This window comes from Mesocricetus auratus, unplaced genomic scaffold, assembly GCF_017639785.1.
Source record: "Mesocricetus auratus isolate SY011 unplaced genomic scaffold, BCM_Maur_2.0 Super-Scaffold_100694, whole genome shotgun sequence".
In the NCBI taxonomy this organism is placed as follows: domain Eukaryota; kingdom Metazoa; phylum Chordata; class Mammalia; order Rodentia; family Cricetidae; genus Mesocricetus; species Mesocricetus auratus.
The window spans coordinates 703,929-730,635 of record NW_024429268.1 but is presented as its reverse complement, the minus strand read 5'-3'; the positions used below and the strand labels follow the sequence as shown (position 1 = coordinate 730,635).

General features: G+C 41.8%; 1 protein-coding gene across 1 annotated transcript in view; it reads left to right on the top strand.

Moving 5' to 3' along the window:
- The window catches only part of Cntnap2 (contactin associated protein 2), a 2,029,549-nt gene that overhangs the window by 1,713,528 nt on the left and 289,314 nt on the right, over positions 1–26,707 (top strand). The window lies entirely within an intron of this gene.

Here is a 26,707-nt window from a genome sequence, read left to right as displayed (position 1 = left end):
TATTTTATATGACTTATATTAACTTTCCTATGCTTTATTACAATCAGCTATCTTTCATTGGGCTATGTTCAACCTCCATTAGTAAACCATAATTCATTCTCTCTCTCTCTCTCTCTCTCTCTCTCTCTCTCTCTCTCTCTCTCTTCTCTCTGTGTATGTGTGTGTGCGTGCGTGTGTGTGTGTGTGTGTGTGTGTGTGTGTGTGTGTAAACAGAGGTTTCTCTGTCCTGCCCTATCCCACAGCCACTTTTAAATAATCACTCATAAGCTTAATATTAATTACAAAAGGCTTGGCCAAACAGCTCAGGCTTATTACTAACTAGCTCTTACTTTTAAATTAACCCATTTTTATTAATCTATGTTTTGCCTTGTGTCTCATGGCTTTATCTGTGCTCTAATACATCTTGTTCCTCCAGCAGCAGGCTGGCATGTACCCCCACTCTGCCCTTCTTTCTTCCTGTATTCAGTTTGGCTTTCCCAGCTGCCTTCATTCTGCCTTGCTAGTGGCCAAAGCAGTTTCTTTATTAACCAATGAGAGGAATACATATTCATATCATACAGGAGAATTATCCCACAGCCTCTCTCTCTCTCTCTCCTCTCTCTCTCTCTCTCTCTCTCTCTCTCTCTCTCTCTCTCTCTCTCTCTCTCTCTCACTCACTCTCTTGTTCCCACTCTCTGACTCCCTCACTCTCTCTTATCACAATTTGGCTACTAAGAATTTCTTTGGCTTCACCTCACCTGTCCTTTTAGTTTTAGAGTATTAAATCTGACATTCTTGCTTGTTTGCTTGTTAGGATAAGGTCTCATTATGTAGTGTGGGCTGGGCAGGAAAACATGGCACTCCTTCTTCCTCAGCCTCTAAAGAAATGCAGTTACAGTCCCAAACATGTAATCAGTTTTCTTAACCCAAGTATCAGACAATAGTAAAGAGTAACATTAAAATCTGAATAATTAATTATTATTTACCATTTTAATATCATAGGTTCACACGATTTTTTCCCAAATAAGAGTTCATAGTGTCATATGCCTCTCTCAGAGTATGAAGTTTTATTGGACCACTAAGACAATTTTTTAAAATACGGGAACATCTGGCCTTGATCTTTCTGTTTAGGGGGACTACACTGAAAGATCCCTGCCAGTTCTGCAAGGATACTAGCCGTGTGCACCTGTACAGACTAGAATGCGTGATGTATAAATGCATGCTTGAGGGATGTGGATTATTCCCAGCAATGTGCTGTATTCCTCTTCTAAGCACTTATGGTCAATATATATTGGATTTTTCTTTCTTGATACTAATGAATTAATATAAAATGTGATCTTTATTGAAATTTACTCTGTTCTTAATAAGTATATGAATCAGTAACCTGTGTGCAATGATTTGTACCTCTTCAAATAAGCACAAAATTAATAGAATGAAGGAAATAATAAAGACCAAAGTAGAAATTAGTAAGCAGAAGGAGGGATGCAAAGAGGGAGAGAATTAGAGGGAGAGGGACAGAGGTAGGGAGGGAGAAGGAGCTCACAATCACATCCGAAAGTGAAGACATAAGTCACTACAACTAATACAGGGATCTGGAGCAACTACTGAACAGAAATACATGCCATCTTTTTGGATAGGTAACTTGTAACAAATGGATAAATAACTAGACACACAACCTTCCAATGTCTAAGCATGAGAAGAAGAAAGTCTGAATGGACTGGTGATGAGTGATACAATTAAACCACTGGAAAATACCTCCCAACACTTGAAGTTTTGGTGTCAAATTTTACTAAACATTTAAGGAACGGAGGAAGCCCTACTACGGTGGAGGTGTAGCTCACTGGCAGAGCACTGCTTAGTGGGCTTACACCCTTGGGTAGACCATAACACTACAAAAGAAGAGGAGGAGGGAGAAAAGGTAGACAAAAAGGAAGGAGGAGGAAGAGGGGGAAGAGGAGGAAAACTGCTCCCTTGAGAAAATCAAAGAGGAGGAATGGTTCCATAGGCATTTTCCTGAATGCATTACCCTGATAGTAAAGTCAGACAAGAACACAAGAAAGTAAAATTATGAGTCAAGGATGTCCCTGATGGTCACAGACACAAAACTCCTCAAAAAAGTACTAGCAGTTAAAGTCCAACTGTGTATGAAAATCAGCATTCACCCTGATCAAGTGGGATTTATCCGTCTGATGTCATATACATAAGTGTATATGCCGCAGCAACATAATGAAAATCAAAAAGTGCGTGGTTACCTCAAGCGATGAGCTGAGCTGAAAGCATGTAACAATTTTAATTGCATTGTTAAAAACTCTTCCATACGTAAGTGTGGAAGGAATGGCCCTGTTTACAATGAATGCCACATTTTTAAAGTCCACAGCTAACTTCATCTTACCAGTTAACAGAGAATGGCAAGAGGCCCATTCTTGTAACTTCTACTCAACATAGTACAAGCCATAGCCAGAACAGCTAAGCAGCAAAATGGAGTAAAGGGCACTCAAAAAGGGAAATAAGTTAAAAATGCCTATTTGCAGGCAATGTAACCTTACAAATAATACATCCCCAAAACTCCACCAATAATGACATTAAAAGCAATCTAAGAATTTGTTTGTTTCACAACATAAAATCAAAATACAACAACCAACAGTTACTCTATATGCTAAAAATGAACTATCCTGCCCCACAAATGAAATTGAAAATGTAATCGCATTTACCTAACTAAAGAAGTAAAACGTAAATGACAAAGGAGAAAATTTACATCTGAAAACTATAAAACACTGATGAAATAAATTGGAAAAAAGACACAAATAAATGAGGAAAATACACATATCTTGTTTTCATGAATAAGACTGAATCAATATTGTCTTAAAAGTCTGAGGAAAGAGCAATCTACAGGTTTAATGCAACCTCCACCAGAGTTCAAATTATATTTTTAAAGAAATAGGAAAAGCAATAGTAAATTTTGTATGAAACCACAAAAGATCCTAACAATTATAGCAATATAAAAGTAATACAGAGCCAGTTTATCACATTACCAGATTTCAAAACCAACTGCAAAGGTACAGTAATAAAAACAGCTTTATACTGGCATAAAGAAAGACACATTGACCATTAGAACAAAAGAAAGGACCTAGCAATAAAGCCATGCATTCTCACTCAACTGGTTTTTGACAAGGGTGCCAAGGATGTGCAATAGGGAAAGGCACTCTCTTCCGTAAGTGGTAGTGGAATCAATGGGTAACCACGCAAAATGATGGAATTAGACCCTTATCCCACAGACACTGTGCACTGAGTCAACAGTAGGGTGGCTCACACAGGGTCAACGGTTTTGTGAAAAGAAAAATGTTTAACATCACTAAACCACCATTAGAGAAATGGGAATTAAAATCCCACCTGTTGTACTGGCTCTCAGGGAAAAAGAGTAATAAAAGACAACTGTTGTTGAGGATACAGGAAAAAAAGGAAACCTCATACACTATTAAGAAAGATTAGTGCAGCCATTGTAGGAAATTGTGCAAGGTTCCTCAAAAACGTAACGCAGAGCTAGTGCATGATGGGTACCAGCTGGGAATACAACCAAAGGAAATGACCAAGATGTCATAAAGAGCAAAAACAACCATGGATTGGATTCAACCTAAAGTATCCATCAACTGAAAGACAAAGAAAGAAAATTTGGTACATACACACACTAGACTATGACTTGGTCTTAGAAAATAAAAGAATTCTATAATATACAACCACACACACACACACACACACACAATTTGGAAAGTATTATGTTAAGTGAACTAACCCAGATAGACAAACCTTGCTGAGTCTCAAATGTCTCATATACAAAAGTTGAACTCATAAGAACAAGGAATAAAATGGTGTTTATCAGGGGCTGTGAGATGGATGAGATTTAGCAAAGGAAGGAAATATCAGTCAGACAAGAAGAAAACGTTCAAGAGACTAGTTTTATAGCATAGTGACTACAGTTGGGAGCAATGTATTGTACAACTGAAAATTTCTGAAAGTAGGTCTTAAAGAGTTCTCCACACAGAAAAGAAATTGTGTCTGTCTGTAGTGTATTATATATATATGTATATATAATGTATAGTGTAATATATATATATGTAATTATAATACAAAGAAGCCCAATGCCACAAGGGTTCTTTTTTCATTCTTTTTGTGGTATTCCTCATTAGCAACTTTAATGTACCAACTTATCAACGTATCTGCTACATCTTACATTAAACAGTGTCCCCATGGATCAAGGGGCAACTCAAAGGCCCAGCAAGCAAAGGCAAAGGCAGAAGGATAGTAGCAGAAGGAAGACATTCTGCCCAACTGGTTGGGAGCTGTGGCATAATGGGACATTGGACACACGGAGTTAAACTGCGAAATGTGGAGTCGTAGAACCCAGATGCTAAAAGTTTCCTCAAACTCCAGAGACATACAAAGAAGAACGTGTTATTACCAGGAGAGAAAATTTACCAAAATTCCTGCCAACGGGTCACCAAATCCTGAGGGTGTGTTAACAGGACCAAAGTGGTTGAGGGGTCTGATTTCACAGAAAATAATGGAGTAAACTTGCAGATGCTCTGTTCGGGGTCTGGAGAGATAACAGACTGCTTCATTTTCTTAATTCTTCCATGATGTTTGGTAAGACGCTGACCACTGAGACAGATGCTGTAGTGTGTTTGACAAGAAGGGAATGTCCTTAGTTTCTGTTTATTCTGGTGAACCCACACAGGAATATGCATCAAATGTTCGTCTTAACAGATGGCATCATTCCAAAAGGGCAATGAGCCAGGACAGCTCCTATACCTCACTGCAAAGATAGGGAGACCTAGCTTAGACGGATGTAGAAGAGGGGCAGGTAAATCTCACGGGCACTGCAAATCAAACAAATTCTGAACACACAAAAAACAAAAGGGATAAAGGCTTGCTTCCCAGTTCCCAAACCCTACAGTTTCAAATAAGAAACGAGCTTGCAAAACATTTACAATAGGAAATAGAAAGCATGTTCAGTTTGTGTGCTCTCAATTCACCTCCAATTTCTCAAGAAGACAATTTGGGATTGCTGAAGCTGCCGTTTCCACAAAGAGTTCAGTTAACTTTGTGGGGGAAGGCAGACAGGAAGCAGACACTGTTCTCTGCCACTGGAAATTCATGCTTGCAATTATGTGAACGACACATCAGTTATGCAACGAAGGTTACAAAGAACAGAGACCTACAGGCTCGATTTAGAGCACAAAGTAACTTGGTTCATGTGACCGGCTTCTGACGGTACAGTCTAACTGATAATTTTCCACATCACACTCTTTTTTTTATTAAGTTTCTTTATTTAATTTGCCGCATCACCCTCTTAAACGCAGATTTTTTTCCAATTATAACGACATGTAAAATAATAAAACACGATGACGGTCATAAATGGTATACCTGAAACCTACTTAAAAGGGGTAACATAGCCCACATGAATAGAAATGAGGGAGCTCTTTTGATGTGATATTTCCCCAATACAAATACCTCATACTCTGAACAAAAAGAAAAGAAACGGAAAGAAAAGAAAGACAGGAGAAAGAGCTCCATAGATGTGGACATCATCACTGCTGCTGCTTTTCCTCCCAAGAATCACAATGCACCGTGGGTCCTAAAGACAGAAATCTGGGTACCATTTTTAACCCAGCATCTTTCACACATACAAGACCTTTCAATGCATATATACATACATACACACTATATACGTGTACATGTATGTATACACGTACACATATATGTGTGTATATAATACAAATTAGGATTCCACTGAGCATATTTAGAAAATGCATAAACAGTCCATATCAAGGTTTAAAGCCCTTCAGTATTTGGCGGGTAATATATTGGAAAATGGTTAACATGCTGAGGCCATGGTCCTTGTCCCTTCTTTATGCATTTACACTCTATAGGAGCATCCCTGCCCAGGAGGCTGGCTGTAGTTAACTAGCTCACACTCATCAGAACTCTCCACTGTCCTCATGTGGGGACAGGCTCTTAACCATGTGGAACAGAAATGCTCTTCGGAGGACAGGTTATTCCAGAGATAAGCAGTGGAGAGAGGAGACACACGGTGCCGTCCTGGGTTCTGATTGGCTCTTCCTCCGGTGCCTTGAGTGGACATGAGGATGTCATCTGATCTCTCAGCCGCAGTATCCTCGCTGCAAAGGGAACCCTAACTGTCCTACCTAGCGCAATGAATGACCTACCATAAACTCCCACTCAGCATTTGCTTTTTCTATTTCATCACCATTAAGTCATAACATTCTGGTTTCCCAAAAAGAAAAAGAAGGAACGCAAGGGTCAAATGTTGCTGCAGGTAGAAAGCATTCTGTGCGGTTTGAGCAAGAATGTGCTTCCGATTTAGCCTGAGGTCGGAAGGTTGCCCTTGATGGCTCTGTGGAAGACTGGAAGGGACTCTGTCAGAGCCAGGAGACTGAGCAGTGGGAAAGGAGAACTGGGCATGATTTGAAAGCCTCTGGAGTTGCAGTTGGAAGAATCTAGCTTCCAGCTTGTGGTGGTCAATGCAGCCGTCATCTTGAGATAATCCAGGCCCAGCTAGGAGACAGGGATCTGTGCTTGTCTGTGGAGGGAGCTTTGAGACTGGGTTAATTGATGGGAAGACCCTAAACGTGGTTGATAGCGTAAAGTGGTCTGGATGGGGGTAGTGAACCAAATAAAAAGGTAAAGGCAGCTGATTATCGCTAGTCATCTTCCCCTGCTTCCTAAGGAGTTAGCATCGTCTGACTAACTGTCTCACACTCTTGAGGTCCTAATGGACTGCACCAACAAAAAACGGTGGGCCAAAATGAGTCACTCCTTTCTTTGGCGGATTTTACCCGATATTTTGTCACAGGAAAAGGAGAAAGGGGGCCCACAACACATGACATGAAAGCTACATCCGGAAAAGATTCCGCAGCATACTAAGATGTCAATGGCATCACTAAGGTGGAAACCCAAAAGACTATAGGTGGGAAGCCCTTCCTGGGATGTCGGCGGCACATTCTGAACTCTGAGGATCGGGGCCAGATGTCTGTGCCAGACAAGGGGGATGAGTGGCCGGTGGGAATTTGGCATAGATAAAGGCGTTACTGGGACAGCACAGAGACGAAGGCCTAGGAGTACATAGCTTGCATAAGACTCGGGAGCAGTGAAAGTGATGAAAACGACCCAGAGAGAAAATAAGTCACCGGAGGACTGGAGAGGATGATGTCCTTAGGATGAAATGAACTTATATAAACACGCATAGACACACAGCCAAAGGGTAAAGGCCCCCGGCAAACTCCCAGCTCCCTACTAAGTTGACAGGACCAGAAGTTCTGATTCTCCAGGGGCCTCAGAGGAGCCATCTTGGCTCTGGGTCTGAAGCTTGCTGGCAAAAGAGGCGAAGTCACCCAGCAGCAAAGCCAACCATCCTGCATGGCTCGATGTCTGCATGGCTTGCCAAGGTACTCCACAGCATCCAAGCCTAAATCGGGAGTGAGTGAGGCAGGAATGCTTTGGCAGCCTGTCAGTGCACTCTGCGTGGGAAGCCCAGATCTGGCTGCCGCAGCGCCAAGAGTGAACATCGTGTTTACCCTTCATGGAGTTCAAAATAACAGCACTTCGAAATTAGCCAGGCTTCTAATATGCGACGTGAGAGGTGTGGAGACTGCAAACAGCGTTTGCAAAAAGCTTGTAGAGGGAGAAGCGCCTGCTTCAGAAGCAGCTGGCTAAAGGGAACTGATTCCCAGGGCTGGAGGCTGGGGGGCGGGGGTTCCAAATGGCTGGGTTGAGGCTTTGTCTTCGGAAGCTCTACATCTGCAGCAAGCCCTGCAGATAATTCAGACGCTAACCAAAATTTGTGTGCCACCTATTCCAAAAGCCTAGACTATCAGATAGGAGCACAAGCACAGTGCCGCCTGGGAAAAGGAAATACTACATTTTCTTTGTGGTAAATAATCCTTGGCAGGATTGCTGCGCTTTGTAGAAACTAATCAGATCTAGTCTCTTACCTTCCAGATGACATCGGGAAATCTTTCCCTTCCTGCATTGCGCTTGCTGATGAGTGCACAGTAAAATGATTTGGGGAACTTCGAACTTACAAAAGTAGGGCAAATTACCCATTTATTTCCTCCTAAGATATATATATATATATATATATATATATATATATTCTGAAATCTATTAATGATATGTGAAGGAAGAGTCCTAAAATGTTTTAACGTTTTCACCAGATATGGTGAGTGATTTATGCTTTTACTTAGCACTTTTCAATTAAGGCTTCATTTTCCTCAAGTGTAGACAGAAGCCTTCCCGCCAGCCTGGTCCCAGAGCCGCATCAGTCCCAAATGAGCACACAGGATGCTATATTAATTATGAAGCTGCTGGCCGTTTGCTTGATTTCTTACTGGCTATCTCTGACTTAAGTATTTACTCCATAATTGTTAATCTAAGTATTTCTCTTACCGGAGAAAAGGGTCCAGACTTCTTACCCCTATGGCAGCTACATGATGACTCCCTGTGTTTCTACTTCCCAGAATCCTGCTCGACTCCTAGTCCCACCTGTCTTACTTCCCTATTGGCCAACAGTGCTTTATTCAACAACCAATAAGAGACAGATTTACAGAATGGCATCTCCCATCACTCAAGTATAATTTTTTTCCTACTTATTAATGTCAGTGACCAAATTTACTGTCACATATAAACTATGAAAATTACTGCTTGATCTCCATCAGGGGAAGATTAGAGTAGTTCATTTCTATGATGTCGTTCTAGCATCTCGCCTCTGGTTGTTAATAGCCTTTTTATCGGTATATCATATACAATAGTGGGTTGCATTATGGCATAGTCACCTACGTATAAAAGATACTTGGATCATAACCCTCCCCAACAACCTACCCTCATCCACCTACTCCTGACAGGCCTCATTTTGCTTTTTCATGTCTTTACAAAAACTGTTTTAAGAGTCCACATAACATATGAGAAAAATCACATGATAATTGTCGTCGTGAGTCTGGATTATTTGTGTCATATGAGGCTCTCTGGACCCAGCCCTTATTCTGGAAACAACGTAATGTAATCTCCTTCTTTGTTACAGAATAGTGTGATCTAGTTTTGTTTCTGTCATTGTCATAAAATACCCAACTGAAATGCATTATTATTTCGAGGTCCGTGAAGAATTGTTCTGGGAGTTTGATGGGCATTGCATTGACTCTGTAGATTGCCTTTGGTGAGATTGTATATTTTACTATGTTGATCCTACCTATCAAAGAGCAGTTTTTCCATTTTCTGATGTCTTCTCCAATTTCTTTCTTCAGAGACTTAAAGTTCTTGTCATACAGGTCTTTCACTTGTTTGGTTAGAGTTATCCCAAGATATTTTATATTTGTAGCTATTGTAAAAGGTTATATTTCCCTGATTTGTTTCTCAGCCCATTCATCATTTGTGTATAGGAGAGCTACTATTTTTTTAAGTTAATCTTGTATCCTGCCATATTGCTGAAAGTGTTTATCAGCTGTAGGAATTCCCTGGTAGAATTTTTCAGATCACTTACATATACTGTCATGTGAATGATGATAGCTTGACTCCTTTCCTTCTAATTTGTGTCTCCTAGATCCCCTTTTGTTATCTTATTGCTATAGCTATAACTTGGGGTACTATATTGAATAGATATGGAGAGAGTGTACAGCTTTGTCTTGTTCTTGATTTTAGTGGTGAAATAACTTTGAGTTTCTCTGTTTTGATACTGGCTATTGGCTTGCTACATATTTCCTTTATTATGTTTAGGTATGTTCCTTGTATCCCTGATCTCTCCAAGACATTTATCATGAAGAGGTATTAGATTTTGTCAAAGACTTTTTCAGCATCTAATGAGATGATCATGTGATTTTTTTCCTTTCAGTTTGTTTATATGGTGGATTACATTGACAGATTTTCACATGTTGAACTATCCCTGCATCTCCGGGATAAAGCCTACTTGATCATGATGAATCATTTTTCTGATAAATTCTTAGATTTGGTTTACCAGTATTTTATTGAGTATTTTTGATTCAATGTTCATAAGGGAGATTGGTCTGTAGTTCTCTTTCTTAGTTGTGTCTTTGTGTGGTTTGGGTATCTTGGTGACTGTGGTGTCATAAAGAGTTTGGCGATGTTCCTTCTGTTTCTATTATGTGGAACAATTTGAGGAGTGTTGGTATTAGTTCTTCTTTGAAATTATTATAGAACTCTGTGCTGAAATCATCTGGCCCTTAGTAAGTAGTGGATAAGGGATTGGGTGAGGAGAAGTTGGGGGATAAGTGGGAGGAGAGGAGGGAGGGGGCACTATGGTTGGCATGTAGAATGAAAAAATAAACTTTAAAATAAATAGAAAGTTTAAATAAAAACTTAAATTAAATTAAAAAATAAAAAAGCAAGCAACTTAGGGAGGAAAGGGGCTTATTTTAGCTCACAGATCCAGAGCGGCATGTGCCATCACATTGGGGAAGGCAGGAAGGCAGAGTCAGGAGGCTCTGCTGCCATATCGCATAGGCAGCAGAGAAGCAGAGAGCAGGGCAGAAAGTGGGGGCCACGCTATAAAAACCCCAAAGCCCACCCCAGTGAGCTCCTTCCTGAATCAAGGCTCCATCCCCTAAGCATGTCAGGACCTTCACAAACACCGCAAGTGTTCACATCGATGACCCCCATGGAGATATTTTACAACTAAATCATGACAGTGTACATGAAAATATATATTTTCTTCATCCACACATCCCTTGATAGACACCTAGGCAGAGCCAGTGGCTTGGCTGTTGTGATGGTTCTGTATGGTAAGCATATGTGTGCAGACAGCTCTGCTATGTTCTGTCCTTGATTTCATTGGATATATATATATATATATATATATATATATATATATATATATCCAGGAATGGTACAGATGAGCAGTGTACTCCGTATGCTTGCTAGCAGTGACAAACAACTACTAGACGTTTCTTCTTCTATTTATTTTTTAATAAGTGAAAGTGTGAGCGTGGCCATTGAAAAAGTCACCCAATGCTATGCCGATGCCTGGAACCACACTGCTAGCGCTGGATTGATTCTGTCATCGCAGTCTTTCCAGAATCCCACGGTCCTTCTGGAAACGACTGAAAGGGTGTGAGTAGACTCATAAGCTTGCTTGTCAGCAACTGAGAACACAGTGGAGAGAGAGAGATGTAACTGGGGAGATTATGGGCAGGAACTTTTTCCCACCTCTCATGGGATTCACCCTCCATTCCCAAGGTGCTGTCCTCCCCTCTAATAGGCTACGCTTTCTCCTTTCCCTGGGTCCACCCTAACCCTCTCAAAGGTTCCTGCCTCCTCCTGCAGAGTATCTAATCTCCCCTCTCACACCCTATCCCCACCCCACAGGCTGGTTCTCTCCCCCTGACCCCACAGCATATGATGGGAAAGCAAAACAGGACTTTGAAGGTTCTGTCCTCAGCCAACACTGGAAAACAGTCCCTCCCACTGCCCTTCATGGAGTAAACGAGCCCCCATACCAGGCGTGATCAAGATTGCAATAGTCTCTAGTTGTACCAAAACTATCGATAGGCAACTGGGACACCTGGATGAAAGCCTCCTCCAAGGCGACTACACACCAGGAAATGGGCACAAGGTTGTCCACTGAGGACCATCCGGAAAGTATAGGGATTTGCACAACTGGCATGCCTAATACTACCTTTCCACATTAGGGCTACCAGACTTGAGTATACCACCACCTCCCTCTATGTGCTGTGTGTGTGTGTGTGTGTGTGTGTGTGTCTGTGTCTGTGTGTGTGTGTGTCAAACACACTTCCTGGAACGTGAGGAGGATTGCATGGATTTTAGCTATGATGGGTAACTGTGGAAAACCAGAATCTAAAAGGGTGAGTTTGATGAGAAGAAATTTGTTTAGAATCACTGAGAGCTCACTATAAGAAAGGAGCTTTATATCATTGTTAGCCATTGGCTAAATAGTTGCTTGGCAAGTTGGTCATTTGTTTGCATGGGTGGATGGATGGGCAGGTGGACGGGCGAACAGATGGACAGATAGACAGACAGATGTCCTGGAAGGTAGAAATACAGGGACACATACACCAGTAGCCTCCAGGTATCTCCTATGTATTCTGTCACCTCGGAAATCTGATTCTTCCTCAGCATAAGGAGGGATGGACTTTATTCCACTGAAGCTTGAAGGCAGATTGAGAGTAAAATTTGTAGATTATAATCCCTATGTAAAAACTGTAGAATCGTCTATTCAATCTGCCACAGGGCAGCACAATGAGATTTATTTCACCGGCTCCATGCCCATGTTCACCCAGGGTCAGTCCTCCTCCGTAACCCCCAATCCTCCCTGGAAGCCCACCTGGGATGCTGTCTCTCCTCCCTCCTCCTAGTTCTCTTTTGTTCTTCCTGCTTCCCGACACATGCAAACACATTGTATTGGACAGGGTTTCTTTTGCAGCAGTAAAACACTATGACAGTGAACATCTTGGGGAAGAAAGAGTTTATTTCAGCTTATAACTCTCAGATCACATTCTATTGCTGAGGGAAGCCAGGTCAGTGTAATGAGCATTCTTCCCACCAGCCTGGTCCCAGAACAGCGTCAGTCCCAAATGAACACGCAGGACGCTATATTAATTATGAAGCTGTCAGCCGTTTGCTATGCTTTCTTATTGGCTAGCTCTGACTTAATTATTAACCCGTAATCTTCTTCCCAGGATAACATGGCGACCCTCTCCTCTTGACTACATTTCCCAGACTCCTCCTCGACTCCTAGCCCCACCTATCTTGCTTCCCTATTGGCCAGCAGTGCTTTATTTATCAACCAGTAAGATAAAAATATACACAGAAGGACTTTCCCCATCAGGACAGGACCTCACACAGGGCAGAAACCTCAAGACAGGAGCTGATGCAGAAGACATGCAGGAATTCTGCTTTGCTCAGCCTACCTTCTTCTAGCACCCAGAATACTAGCCCAGGGGTCTCACTGTCCACAGTGCACTGAGTCTTCCCACATCATTCAACAATCTACTGAAGAATTTCTCAGTTGAGTTTCCCTTTTCCAAAACGACTCTAGCTTGTGTCAAGCTGATACAAAACCTAGACAGCATACACATGCATAACCACATAAAATAGAATTACGAAGTAAAATGGAGATCAAATATCATCCACAAAGGCAGCTAGTATTAAAAGTTGATGTGAGTCTTTCTAAGATTGTTTCCCTTTACTCTGTACCTAAATAATCAAACGTCCATGTATATGCGTGTTTATGGGCAATGTATACACATATATAAAAGGTATGTGTTGTGATGTATGTATGTGCGAGTATGCGTTGCGCATATGCTGTGCACGCATGTGTAAGCTAAAAGTCAATATAAGACCATCTCTCATCTCTCACTACACTAGTTTGGAGACAAGGTTTCCCACTGAACTTGAAGCTACGCATGTCTGCTAGACTGGTTGGCTAGTAAGTCCCAGGGATTCCTCTGTCCCTGTGCCCTTCAGCTCCAAGAGTACATGCGGGCACCACTGTGTCCAGATTTTCTATGTGTGGCAGAATATGGCTACACATATACACATTTTATGTGGAAAATACTCTGACATTTAACAGCATAGAACTGACCATTCACATATGTACTTTATGATTTATGCCTCACTGTATTTTTTGTTTATAAAATATATGCATCATGAAACCCTGTCTCGTAAAAAAAACAAAAAAATGCATCACAATAGATTTTTATGTTCTAGTTGTTTGCATTCTGATTACTATCAAAAGCTCTTCAAACTTTTAAATGTCACCCAAATCTTTAAAGTGTCGATCCAAGAAGATATACTTGCGTCCACGTGTGGGTGTGTGTGGTACATGGTACATGTGTGCTGGGAGTATGTGCTTGTGTGACTTACTGAGGCTGTGAGTGCGTGCGTGTTTTCACATACACAGGCAGGATTGCACTTGAGGCAAAGATTAAGGAGGACATCAAGTGGATTGAAATCAGCCATAAAAGGATCACTTTCCAATACTAAATGGACCTGAAATTCATCCCCTTGCACCTGTAGGTAAATGTCCTTCTGTTCTTGAGACAATAAATCCCCATCAACTTCACATAAAGTTTTGCAGAGGCAAGATGTGAGATGGCGTCCGTCGGACTCATTTCATTGCTTTGTTTGTGCACTTTTCAGTATGAATTTTTCTACATCCTGCCTGTACTCCCTGGAGCCCCTAGCCTGGGAAAGGTCATAATGCAACATGTTTCCCAGCCTCTGTACCCTGGGTGGTTTGCCAGGCTGTTGAAAATAATTAATTGCCTCCAAACCCCAGATTATGCAACCATCTACTCAGTTTCAAATCCGCAAAACCTACGGCAGTGTTGTGGCAGCTGTGACTGGCGCCTTTGCTTCTCTTATCATCTAAATTCACTTTTGCAATTACTGCGTGGCTTGAAAAAAAATTCTTCATTGTGAATGTGCAAGACAAAGAGATGCGAGCCTGCACTTTACAACCTGAACTTGTTCTGAAGCAGGAAATGGAAATCCAACCATAAATTGGCATGGCCTCCTGCTCTGCACTATAATAATTTCTTCCATATTTCATTGTCCCGTCATGCACCTCTCTACCGCATTCTCTTCAGGAAGTAAGAGTGCCGTCCTATAGCAGAGCCTGTTAATGCAGAGAAAAACCATCAGTGCTGTGTGGCTCAGTCAGGCTCAGTGTGGCCTGCGCATGCCTTGGGGCAGAGGTGTTGGGATAGCCAGCCACCCATCCACCAGCCTCTTCCGGTAAACAAGGCACTTCAACAGCCAGCTATAATCAAGGCCCCCTGTGCTGAGGTTGCAGATTCCCAGCTCCACTTGCAGTTTGAACGATGCTAAATCAACCATTAGATGTCCTCCCGCCCACCTTTATTTGTTCACAGGATGCTGAAACTCTACTCTAGATTCCATAAACAGAGGAGTGATGGATGTGCCCTCCCCCCACCCCCACCCCCGCCGCAATCCCCTTCACAACATCTTTCAATCCCTGTAAGCCCTGCTGGTCACCACAAAGACACACAATGCTGTGTGTCTAAATTCCACTGTTTCACACACGTCAACCAAGAAGGACAACTGAAAACTGGAACAGTAACCTCCAAGTTGCCTCTGATTCTTAGAGCCCAATGGCTTCCATCCTGATGCAGTCTTTATGCAGGTTTTATTTTTTATTTTTTAATTCCTGGAATTACTAGCCCTTGGCTGCTTATAGACTTGGAGTCCAGCTTTCTTCCAAGTCCTCTATTCCTGAAGGATGAACATAAGTAGTAAAGAATCTGCAGTGCATGATGCAAAACCCCAGACCGACAGCCTCACCCTAACTGCATAGACGACTTTACCATTTTCCTATTGTTACTGCAAGTAGACATTTTTGACCCATCTTGGTGTTTGGTATTTCAATTTTTTTTTTTAATTTCGGAGGCTGTTGCAAGACCTTGGTGAAGAAGAGATCTTTCTTTTTTCTTTTTCTTTCTTTCTTTTTTTTGGGGGGGGTTCAATTTCCAGATGAAGAAACTGAGGTTTTCAAAGACGACCTCTTCCCTTCAGTGCTGTTCTTTGTACTGTGGGTCAGCTCCCTATTATAATGGTCCAGCTGAGATGTAGGTGCCAGGTTACTGTTTTCAGTAGGAAAATGATGGCATTCAGGTAACAGGATGTATGAATCTTTTTATTTCCTGTAATGAAAAGAGTACAGAAAGGAAACTTTGATGTGTGTAATGCAGTTGTGTGGATCCTATCAGTCCATTACCCGGCGTGCAGAGTGGGCTCCCATCCCCACAGCCATCGCTCCGCTGAAACCCGCAGCCTTCTCCACGTTTGTGCTCACCTAATGGATTTGATATAAAATCTGCTTTTCTGTGGATGTGAGGCTCTGGAGGGTTTGTGGTTCATCAATACATAAAGGCTGCCTCCTGCCATAGCGCCCCTTCCCGGAGCAGCTGCCAAGCGTGGCTGAATGCATCACAGACTTTTACAAGCCTGCTGTCACTGCTCTTCATTATAGCAGAGCAGATAATAAAATAGGAGCTTAATGGCATTAAAGCATGAGTCCCAAATACATGAGGAAGGGAGAAGTAAAGAGGAAGCAGATAGCACAATTAAGACAGAAACTGCATCCACAGAGCCAGCCAGAAGGCACAGACAATGCCCAACATTGTCAACTCACCGAGAAACCTTGAATATGAAGGTGGCTAGCACAGTAGCCTTTCCTGGAAAGGGAAAAGTTGACATGCGTAGTCTGAAACCCAGAAGATTACCTAACCTTCATGGGATAAATAATTCTTCAGTTCTGAAAGCACCAAAAGTAGGTTTTGAAAATGATCACATCAATTACCCACAGTTATTAACAGTTGGATTAGTGATGATTCAGATTCTTAAATACGTATATCTGGCTGTTGATCATTGGCAGAAAGAGAGTAGACAACGAAATCTCTACAACCTGAAACCCACAGATTTGCCAAGGAGAGAGGCACATGAAAGCCATTATAATGACACAGTAAGATAGGTGCACTGAGAGATACCAAATGTCCTGGGAATACAGAGCAAAAGCAGCATTGCCAGCCGGGGGTGGGGGGCACCAAGGAAATCCTCAGGCGAAGGGGCCAATGAGATTGAGCCTTGAGATCAAATAGGAACCTGATAAGATTAACATATACAGGTTACAGGAGTGAAGGAAGAAAAAATTAGAGAAAAAGAAGGTAGGCTTTTCTTCCCACCTTCCAAATATCTAAGTACACCAACTATTTGAAGAAAAGAAGACTTAGGAGGTAACTTGCATTACTGAGTGAGTTCAATGCAGAAGGATCACAAATTCAAGGCAAGTGAGCCTGGGTGACCATGACAGCCTGTTTGGAAAATTATTTTTTAAGTTTTTTTTAAAGACTAGGGTATAGTTCAGTGATAGAGTGATTGCCTAGCCTGTGTAAGTCCTGAGTTCAATCCCTGGATTCTGAGAAATTATGGAAGTGAAGCAATAAAATACAGAATGGAGTCACAGCAATCTCCTTGAATGTTGGGAGAAATGGGAGGAACATTTTCAGAGAGCTGGTGACAAAAACAGTCTGAGAAATGGGCTTAATCTGCAAGTTCAGGGAGGTTACAATATACTCTGTGGCCATTTGAAACCGTTGGGGGTTTTATGTAAGAGTGCAAAATTATGAGACTCCATGGTTGGTTTTTGTTTCTTTAAAAAAAGGAGAACATATGAAGTATGACCAAGGTAGGAGACTGCTGTAACCTTCAGGTAACAGAATATGGTTGTGGCCAAGGCCATGAAAGCAATAGAGAGGAGGGGCACGGCTTAGAAGATTAGAAGGCACAGATTTGGTGCCAGGGTCAACTAGATAGATGAAAAGGAATGATTCCCAGGTCTCTGGCTCAAGGACAGAGTAGGATAGGCTCTATTTTGTGAGGTGCGGAACACCGTAAGTAGTGTTAATACAGAATGAAACCTTGTTCACCTTCAGGCATTAAGTGATTGATCCTCTCTTTAGGTCAAGACAAGGCTATTTAACAAACACTTATTTTGACTTAAACACATAGTAGAGATCCAAGTGCATGCATAGATTTGGGGGCTAATAATCTACAGACACTAGAAATCATGAAACAGGAAAGGGGGGGTAGAGCACAAGTATTCATCCCTGACTCATCCAGAATTTACAAGATAGGTGCGCCTCAGAGTTGTCCCTGGTTATCAGTAGGCACTATACCATGTGTGAAACAGAGCCATGAAAATAGTAGATGTAAACCTGTACCCTTCCATAGGCAAGATTTAAAGACATAGTTCATTTTGCAAGTTTGCCTGGGTACAGGAGAATTGATCTTGAAGGCTCTCCTTTCTTAGAATCAACTTCATGGAATCCCTTAGGGCTGATCCAAGTCCACAATGTAAATGAAACCATAAAAACACCAAAGTTCCCATTATACCTATTCATTTCTCCACTTCTGAATACTATTTACTGTTAGTTCCAAACCCCTCAAAAGACCAAGTGTAGCTCATGGGCCCCATGAGGAAATTTCAAAAAAACAAAACATTAAGGATCCAAAGACAGCCTTTATGAAAAAATACAGGTATTCCCTTTATCCACAAAGATCTACCAAGCTCTCAAGATAAAGTAAAATTATCTTTGTGAGCCATTTACATTTAAGTGTGCCAATCAGAGTTCACATGTGTCTTCTATGACTAAACAAGAACATACAAGTATTCTCAGAATCTTGTGCAGAACCGGGAACACTCTGGGCACCGTGACTCTGAGAGTTTGAGTATCTCAGGTTCTCCATGGGACTCGGGCCATCACTGTAGCTCAAAAGAACCCAATTACATTGAGACATCCAACAGAGTATTTATATTGATGGTGTCTCCTGACACTTGGCAGTATTACCCTTTTGGGTCTCCGCAGTGGAAAGAACCTTTGGAGAATGTGGATGCTACAGAGAGAGCAGGTGACCAAAGCCCAAGAGTAATGCCTTCCCTTGGAGTCCTCCATTTGGAGGTTAGTTTATTCCATGAAATGATGCTTCATATTCAGCAAAGGCTGCCTTTTACTAATCTAAATGTACAAAAAAAGAGAGATTTAATTAAGGAAGTAATTTTTCCTACTGCTCATAAGGAAACCTCTACAGTCTCAAATCTACATGCAAATGGAGTCATCTGGTTTATCCTCGTCAGCACCCAGCCTAAACTAAACAATAGGAAGCTCCTCGCACAATACAAAGAACACTAAATTTTTAACCTTTGGGTCATTTATCATTTTCAAAGTAATTAGTCCCTTCAGAGCTGATATTTACATTGGAAATTGCTTGTCATTTAAAGCAGAATTTCCACGTATGCTTTTCAGGGAAGTCCAAATAGAAGCCATTCCATGAACTGAGGAGCTGACTGAACCTGAGAGAAGATGGGCGAGCTCCCTAAGAGCTGGAGCCACCACAGCTCCAGACTGACCACAGACACCAAGGACCTTCTCGTGGTTCAGGCCAGACTCCACCTTCCGTTTCTCCCAGGAAGTGCTTCCTAGCTGAGAGGGAGAAGCTCAGAGGCTGGACACAGTGCTGCTGGCTACTCTTGTCTGCAGTGCTCCCTGGCGACCCACTGTCCACACAGAATTCTTTGCAGTTATAGCAGCTGTCTTCTTAGGTGTCAAATTGTTTCTGTTAACCCCCGACTTTGATTTAATGGCTGCTTCACAAATGCCACTTTGCTGATGCTGAAGCATTCTCCCATCCATGTGTTGTGAATGCAGCTCAAAAGCAAAAGTCTCTGAAGACTGGTGGTGAGAGATAGCTCAACAGGTAAAGTGCTTAACTCAGAAGCATGAGGCACCGGTGATTCTCAGAAACCATACAAAATTCTAAGCATTGTGGCATACATTTGTAATCTTAGCACTGGGGAAACAATGGTATGAGGGTCCTGGGGGCTCATTGGCCGGCCAGCCAGCCTATCATAATTCATGAACTCAGGATCAGTGAGATCCCTTACCTCAAAGGAGGTAGACAGCATTCCTGAGGATGACCTGAGGTTGTCTGATGTCTGATGGCCACCAATTACACATGCACTCATGTGCAACTCCCTACACACACACACACACACACACACACACACACACACACACACACACTTAAAAAGTCATCGAGAAGATAAAGAAACAGAGAGCTGTGGTAGCCTTTCTAAGAGGATTACAGTGATAGCAAAATCTATCCATTTAGCGTCCATCAATAATGTTTATTGGGCATTTGTATTGTGGGCAGTATCCTGCTGATTCCGTTGCGTGGAATAGCTCTAGTGATTCTCCCAGTGGAGGTCCCCTTTCTACGCCACTGCACAAAAGAGGAAATTGAGACTGAGATTGAAGGTCAAGTGCCCAGAGTCACCCAGCCAGTGAAGGTGACAATGTCAGACTGTAAACAAAACTGATTCTAGAGGTACACGTGGAACCAGGACATAGCAGCTTTCGCAGAGACACAAGTCAACCATGTCACAAGACTAACAGTCAAAGGAAACACACATGTCCTACTACTAAAAGACAAGTGAGATGCCGGTGCAAGGGATGGGTTGAGGAGTGCTGGACATTTAGCAGCAAGGGGGCCATAAAAGGGTTAGGTCCTCAGAAAACCTGTTTAAGGGTCACTCAGATCATCAGCTCTTCTCCTGTGCTCAGCCACTAGCTTCCCTATGCTCTCCAAGCAGGAGTAGGGGATAATGTTCCACACACCAGACATTTAGAACATGGGAGCATCAGGCCATACTAACACAGTACTGGAGAGAAGACAGTCATAGCGCCCACTCAGCCTCAGTCTCTCAACTCCAGCACACTGGCCACAAAAATACATATTCTTCATGCAGAAACCAGAAGGCTCATTTCTAAAGAAAACGAATGATCCATGACCCAAGAAAAGAAGTTAAGGCACTAGCATTTGGGGGACTCCTAATGAAACAGAAATCTTTCCATGTTGTATGGAAACCCAATAATCAAAAATGGCACCCCCAGCTCATCACACATGTTCACATTCTGGCCAGCTGCTTGGTGCTTTGTTATGAAGCGTAAATGAATGCAAAGACCTAGCCAACCACTTACATTTATGGAACAAATTCAAATCTAACCCCGGGGAAAGAAAACGGGATCTTGGGAGAAACAGAGACAATACAAAAAATAAAAACAAAAAGCAAAAGAAACTGTTTTCTAAAAGTGCAATTTTACATCTAAAACAAAACAGCAAAAAAAAAAAAAACATAGAACAGAATGATGTGAAAAAGAGGCTGCCAGAAAATAAGCCAATTAAACTTGAAAATCTTAAAATATAATGGCGCAAATTAAAACACAATAGCAAGGGACTGGCGATGTAGCTCAGTGGTAGGTAATTTGTCTACCACGTGGAAAACACTGGGTTCAGTTCCCAGCACCACAAAACAACAATAACAAACAAACAGAATTTGCAAGAATGAAAATAATAGTACTGGGAGGATGCTCAAAGTAGATTACCAAGACAAATATTTTTAAAAGATCAAAATTAGGAATGAAAATGAGCAAGAAAAACCATGATAAATTAAAATTGATAGCTTTAGGGAGAAAGGGGATCAAGAAATCCAAGTCTGTGTCGTGGCACAGGAATAGGTATATGCCTGGTAATCAGAGTGCATTAGCTTCCTCAACCGCAACCCAGACAGCTCGACAATTGTCTTTCTGGGGTGTCTCAATTAGGTGTGAAAGGAGAATAATGGCTTATCAGAAGAATGCGGATTTAGAAAGTTAACCCCAAGCCCTTCTACCTTCAAGATGCTAACTGAAAACTTGTTTCTGGAAAATGAGGGTGCAGACTCAGAAATGGGGTGTCGTGACATCCCTGAGCCTGAGTACAGAATCCTGAAGAGGAGAGAAGGCAGGTTTGGCAACCGTGGAGGGAGAGACCACACCACAGGAGTTAAGGCCAAAGACCCACCTCTCCAGATGGAGACAGAGACAAGGAGGGTGTTGCCAGAGTTCAAAGCCATGACTGTCGTGTGACTGGAGAGCTTAAGGTCAGGAGAGGGTTTGAGAAAAAGGTATAAAGTTGTGATAGTAAGTTTGGAATTCATGGCAAAAACACAGATAGCTGAGCAAATTGGGGGGGGGGATTATTGATCCTAGAGAAACAAAGAATTATATAGAAGAGAAAATATAACTACCCTGGACTGTCTGACTTACTAGTGAGTATTGTTTGTGCCGTCTTACACATATAAATGCTGAATTGTCACAGACCCCAAATTCCGCAGTGTGACTGTTTCGAGGGAAGTACTGCAAAAGGGACTGAGGGAGAAGGCTCTGTTAAAGTCTAAAGCCTCATTTCACATCCAGGAAAATCAATAGAAAATATCTGAGGGTGTAAATTAATAAATTCCACACAGTGTGTGTGTGTGTGTGTGTTTATACATGTATATTTGTATGTGTGGAGGTCAGAGGTCAACTTCAGGTGTCTTTCTCTGTGCTTTCCACCTTATTTTTTGAACCAGGGTCTCTAGGTGCCATTGGAGATTGTTGATGGGCGAGGCTGCTTGGACAATGAGCTCCAGAGATCTGCCTGTCTCCATCCACCTAACCTCTCAGTTCTAGGGTTAAGGCTATAACCCTACTTATGCCCTGCATTACCTGTGCTGATGATCCAAATCCACATTACCCACTAAGCTAATCTCCCCACTCCTAGGTGTAGGTATTCTTAAATGTATGATAGTAACTAAAAGAGTTTGAAGTATTAAAAAGGATTGTCTCTATGGAATTAGACTTAAGAGGTGAACAGGAAACATGGCTGAGTTTGTGGTTATGTCCCTCTGACACCAGTAGACTTTTATAACCCATGTGATATTTTTTAAGGAATAAAAATTGGACTTAAAATTAAATACTGTTCCTCGGAAAAATAACTCTAGGAATTCTGAGGTTGGAATTCATGATCAAGTAAGTGGCTACTGAAAAATTTGGATGCATACACAGATACCATGGTTTTCAACTCGTCACTGGCTAATGTTTGTAGTAACACCGAGTGTCAGCTACACCTGGCTTGCCCTCTCTGACACCAAGTTGGAGATGCCATCCTGCTTCCTCTGGACACATATGATAAGCCTGACCTGGCGTGTATTTATTTTTAAAAAGCTTCTCCCATGATGGACTCGTTTTCAAGCTTAAAGAGCTCTCAATGCCATGCCAACCACTGCACCACACTTCTGAGGACTATTGTTCTAGCCCAGAGCTGTGTCCCTAACCTTTCCACCCACCTCATTATTCCGTTACTGTTGACTAACCCCTCTAGTCTCAGACACTCATTCCTATTCTGTATCACCCGTTCCCTCTTGATTTCCAACGTTCCCCCCTTCTGCCTGTCTATGCTGGCCCCAGTCCCTGCCACCTGCTGTCACTCATTCCTCGCCACCCAGGGAAACACTTATTCTGACTTGGTATTCTCATGCCATGTGCTTCTCCGCTCTGTAGTACTGACCTTGATAGCAAGTACAAATTGCAGCTGATTCAATAGCCTTAAGGTTATGAGACCATCAGTCTTGGCAAATGCTCGGCGTTGTTCAATGAAGTCTGTAGGGAATAATAGAAATAAAGTCATGAATGAAGAAAATTATGGCACGCTGGTAGCATCAGTGTCTGGTTATCTGTAGGTGTTAAAGCAGCATTAACCCTTTTTTGATATTTATTTAGCATCTTTAATACTCGGGGTACACATAAACCCATGGAGAGTCTGCATATGGAGTTAAAACTAAGATACAAATGAGAAGTAACTAATCACTTACTCGTTTCCAATTATTTATAGAGTACTGACTATATTCTGAGGCCAAAGGTTATGGAGATGGAAGGTTTCATCCTGGCTTTTGTGGAGCTTATGGTCAACTAAGAGCAATATAAACAGACAGTAATAATGATATCAGCTCCCTGCACGGTGGAATGCAATGCACATTGGAAAAAATCTCTTGCATTATTTGCTATAACTCAGAGTCCCAGAGTCTGGTCCACATTTCCAGACAAGACTCAGGAAAGGTCATTGGGGTCTGGAGTATCATCATTCAAACCTTTTCCTTTGTACATACTCACTGACAGTGAGCTCACAGACTGGAAAAGGGGTTCTGCCATTAAGAGCAGCACTGGTTGCTCCTCCAGAGGATCTGGGTTTGATTCCCAGCACCCACATGGCAGCTCACAACTGTCTGTCACTCTAGTTCCATCTTCTGCTTTTGCAAGCACCAGGCAAAAGCAAATAGTGTACAAACATACATGCAGGCAAAATACTCATACGCCTGAAATAAAAATAACGTCTCCTTTAAAAGAAAAGAAAGTTAACTCAACTGAGCCAAGTTGCCTATTTGTTCATATATATATATATATATATATATATAGTGTGTGTGTGTGTGATACATTATAACTAAAGTAGGCATACAAAAGCCAGCATGATGGTGGCTCAGTGGTAAAGTGTTTGTTGAGTAAACCTAATAAATTGAGTTCAAACCCCAGATCCCATAGTGGAAGAAGAAAACTGACTCTCAAAAGCCATCTTCTGACTTCCATACCTATACTATAGAAGATGTGCACCTGTACAATAAACACACATGCATACATGCATACACACACTCACGCACACACACACTAATATACTACATACACACTAATATTAAAATGCTTTCTAAAATAAACAATAAATGGAAGGGCTTTTTGAAACAAACAGATGAGTCAGAATGTCCTCTGCCTGTTTCCCAGTAGATGGCCTCCCCCCAATTCCACGGTCAACACAACTGTAATCTCACCAGGCCAGGCCAGAGCAGAGGCCTTCCTGCTGCTAATGAAGAGTCTGGATTTCATGAGTTCATCCAGAGATCTGGGACATTCGCAAGCAGCAAAGGATCCTGGTAAACACCACTAGTACAGGACACGGTTTCCCTGTGAATAAGCCCGTTCAAGAGACCGAAATAGATTGAAGTCGCTTAGTGAGCACAGAATTAGAACAAATGGAATTGCCGTCTGTAGAGATGTTTCATCAAACAAGAAGAACTGATTAACCTGCTCTGCTCGTCTCTGGGTATATTCCTGTCGGAACAGCTAGACCTGGACCTCAAATAAATACTGACATGATTTCCTCTTAGCTTTCCTTTTCCTAGAATCACTTCAGACAACCGTCCTTCTGTTAATGCTTCGCCACCTCAGATAATAAGAATGTACTTGATTGGATTGAAACTTGAAAACATTAATTACATTCCTGTCCTGGGGATTCAACCTAAGGAGGCAGAATTGTTCTGCATAAGGCTGGGGGAGCACAGGGACCTGGATCCCAGCAAGCTCTTAGGTTGTTAAAGGACCAGCAGACTCCTCCTGGCCCCGGGAAATGTATCTAAACCAACTACAGCTCTGGGATTCCTGATAGGCAAGGCAGCTGCTCATTTGCTTTACGTTTTCTCCAAGAAGTATTATGGCTTCCTGGCAGCCAGGACAGTGCCCTCTCTCCCTACATGAACATCAGATGTAGACCCAGGAAGTAGGCTCAGCCCTTGATAACATCATCAGCATCAGGGACAGTAAAGATCCTTTCTTTTTCCAGTATTATCCCATCTGCTATCATGCTCCTTTTCCTGGAAATGAGCCCATAATCTCCCATTGAAAGCTATGAACAGTTAAAACACAATAAAGTAAAACTGCACAGAGACCTTCAGATGGTTTAAGAACAATCTGTCCCTACCCCCAGCATTTTTTTTTTGAGTTAGTGCAGCCTGAGCTCCTTAAGACCCTATCTTTCTCCAGGACTGATCTTAAACTTCCTAAGATACAGGCATGTAGCACCATTGCAGACTATGCACTGCTAAGGATCCAACACATCCTTTGCTACATCCTTAACCCTCTGCAAATATTTTTATTCCGATGGAGAGACCTACAGACATATTTTCAAAGACTTCTCAGTTATGTAGTATCTACATAAAATAGTTAAAATAAAGTGAGACCATTATTCTGAGACAACTCCAGAGAATAAGAAACATTAGGAACTATTTTATGTCATCCATTCAACGCCTTACCACTACATATAAATTCTTAACAAACCACGGCCCAATTCAATGTGAACAGAATGGCAAAACTCAAGCTTAACTAAACAGAAATCACCAACTGACCTTCGGCTGTGTGTATGAATTTGGCAACTGGATTGTATTTCTAAAACAATTTTTAGAAGCTGCCGACTATGGCCCAGTTAGTAAAGAGCTTTCCATCCAAGCATGAGGACCTGAGTTCAATCCCCCTGGATCTGAACAAATGCATATGTAACCCCAGTGCTGGGGAAACCTAAACAGAATCACTTGGGCTCACTGGCCATCCAGCACAGCTTACTCATTGATCTTCAGCCCAGTGAGAGACTTCTCAAAAAACGTGAGGCTAGTGAGAAGACTCGGTAAGTGCCAGGCAAGCCTGGCCATCTTAATTCGGCCTTCCAGCCTTCAGAACACACATAAAGATAATGAGAGAATGGATTCCATATAGATACACATGCAAACGTTACCCTGTTGTTAGTCGCTAAGCAGTCCAGTAGGACAACTGCATCACAGCATTCCCATTGTGTTGGATTACCAGTAATCTGGAGATGATTTAATGTACATGGAAGGGTTGCATAAGTTATAAGCAAGAATATCAGCATTTTACCTAAGGAATCTCATTCTCAGATTTTGATATCTACTAAGGTACTGGAACTAACCAAGGGCTAATGAAAATCAGCTGTGTTGCCTCTGTTTTGTTTCCGTGAACACATACGTTTCTCTTCTCCTCCCGAGCTAGGTGCACTAAACCACTTACAGTCTTGCTGTTGCTTTATTGAGAAATCACTGAGGTGGCTCACATAAACTCATTAAATTTTTAATGTGCATATCCATAATGCATTTAACTTTAAATATTCCATGCACTTATCTGGATGTCACTACATCCTAGATGCCTACAAAAACAAACAGCGTGAGTGAGGTAAGAAGGTAATTTAATATCTGAGTAGAATAATACTGCGTGTTTAATTTTAAAAAATATAGCTTAAGTATAGCAGTGCCAACATAAAGTTACCTTCGTTAAAAGAATAGTAATTGGATTTAGTGTTGCATATATACGTTGGTTTCAAAGACAGTGACGTTTGTGTGTGTGTATAAACTAATGAAGGAAGCTCAGCTCACCTGTGGTGTTCTTCAGACAGCAGGACAGCATATGCAATTAAAACA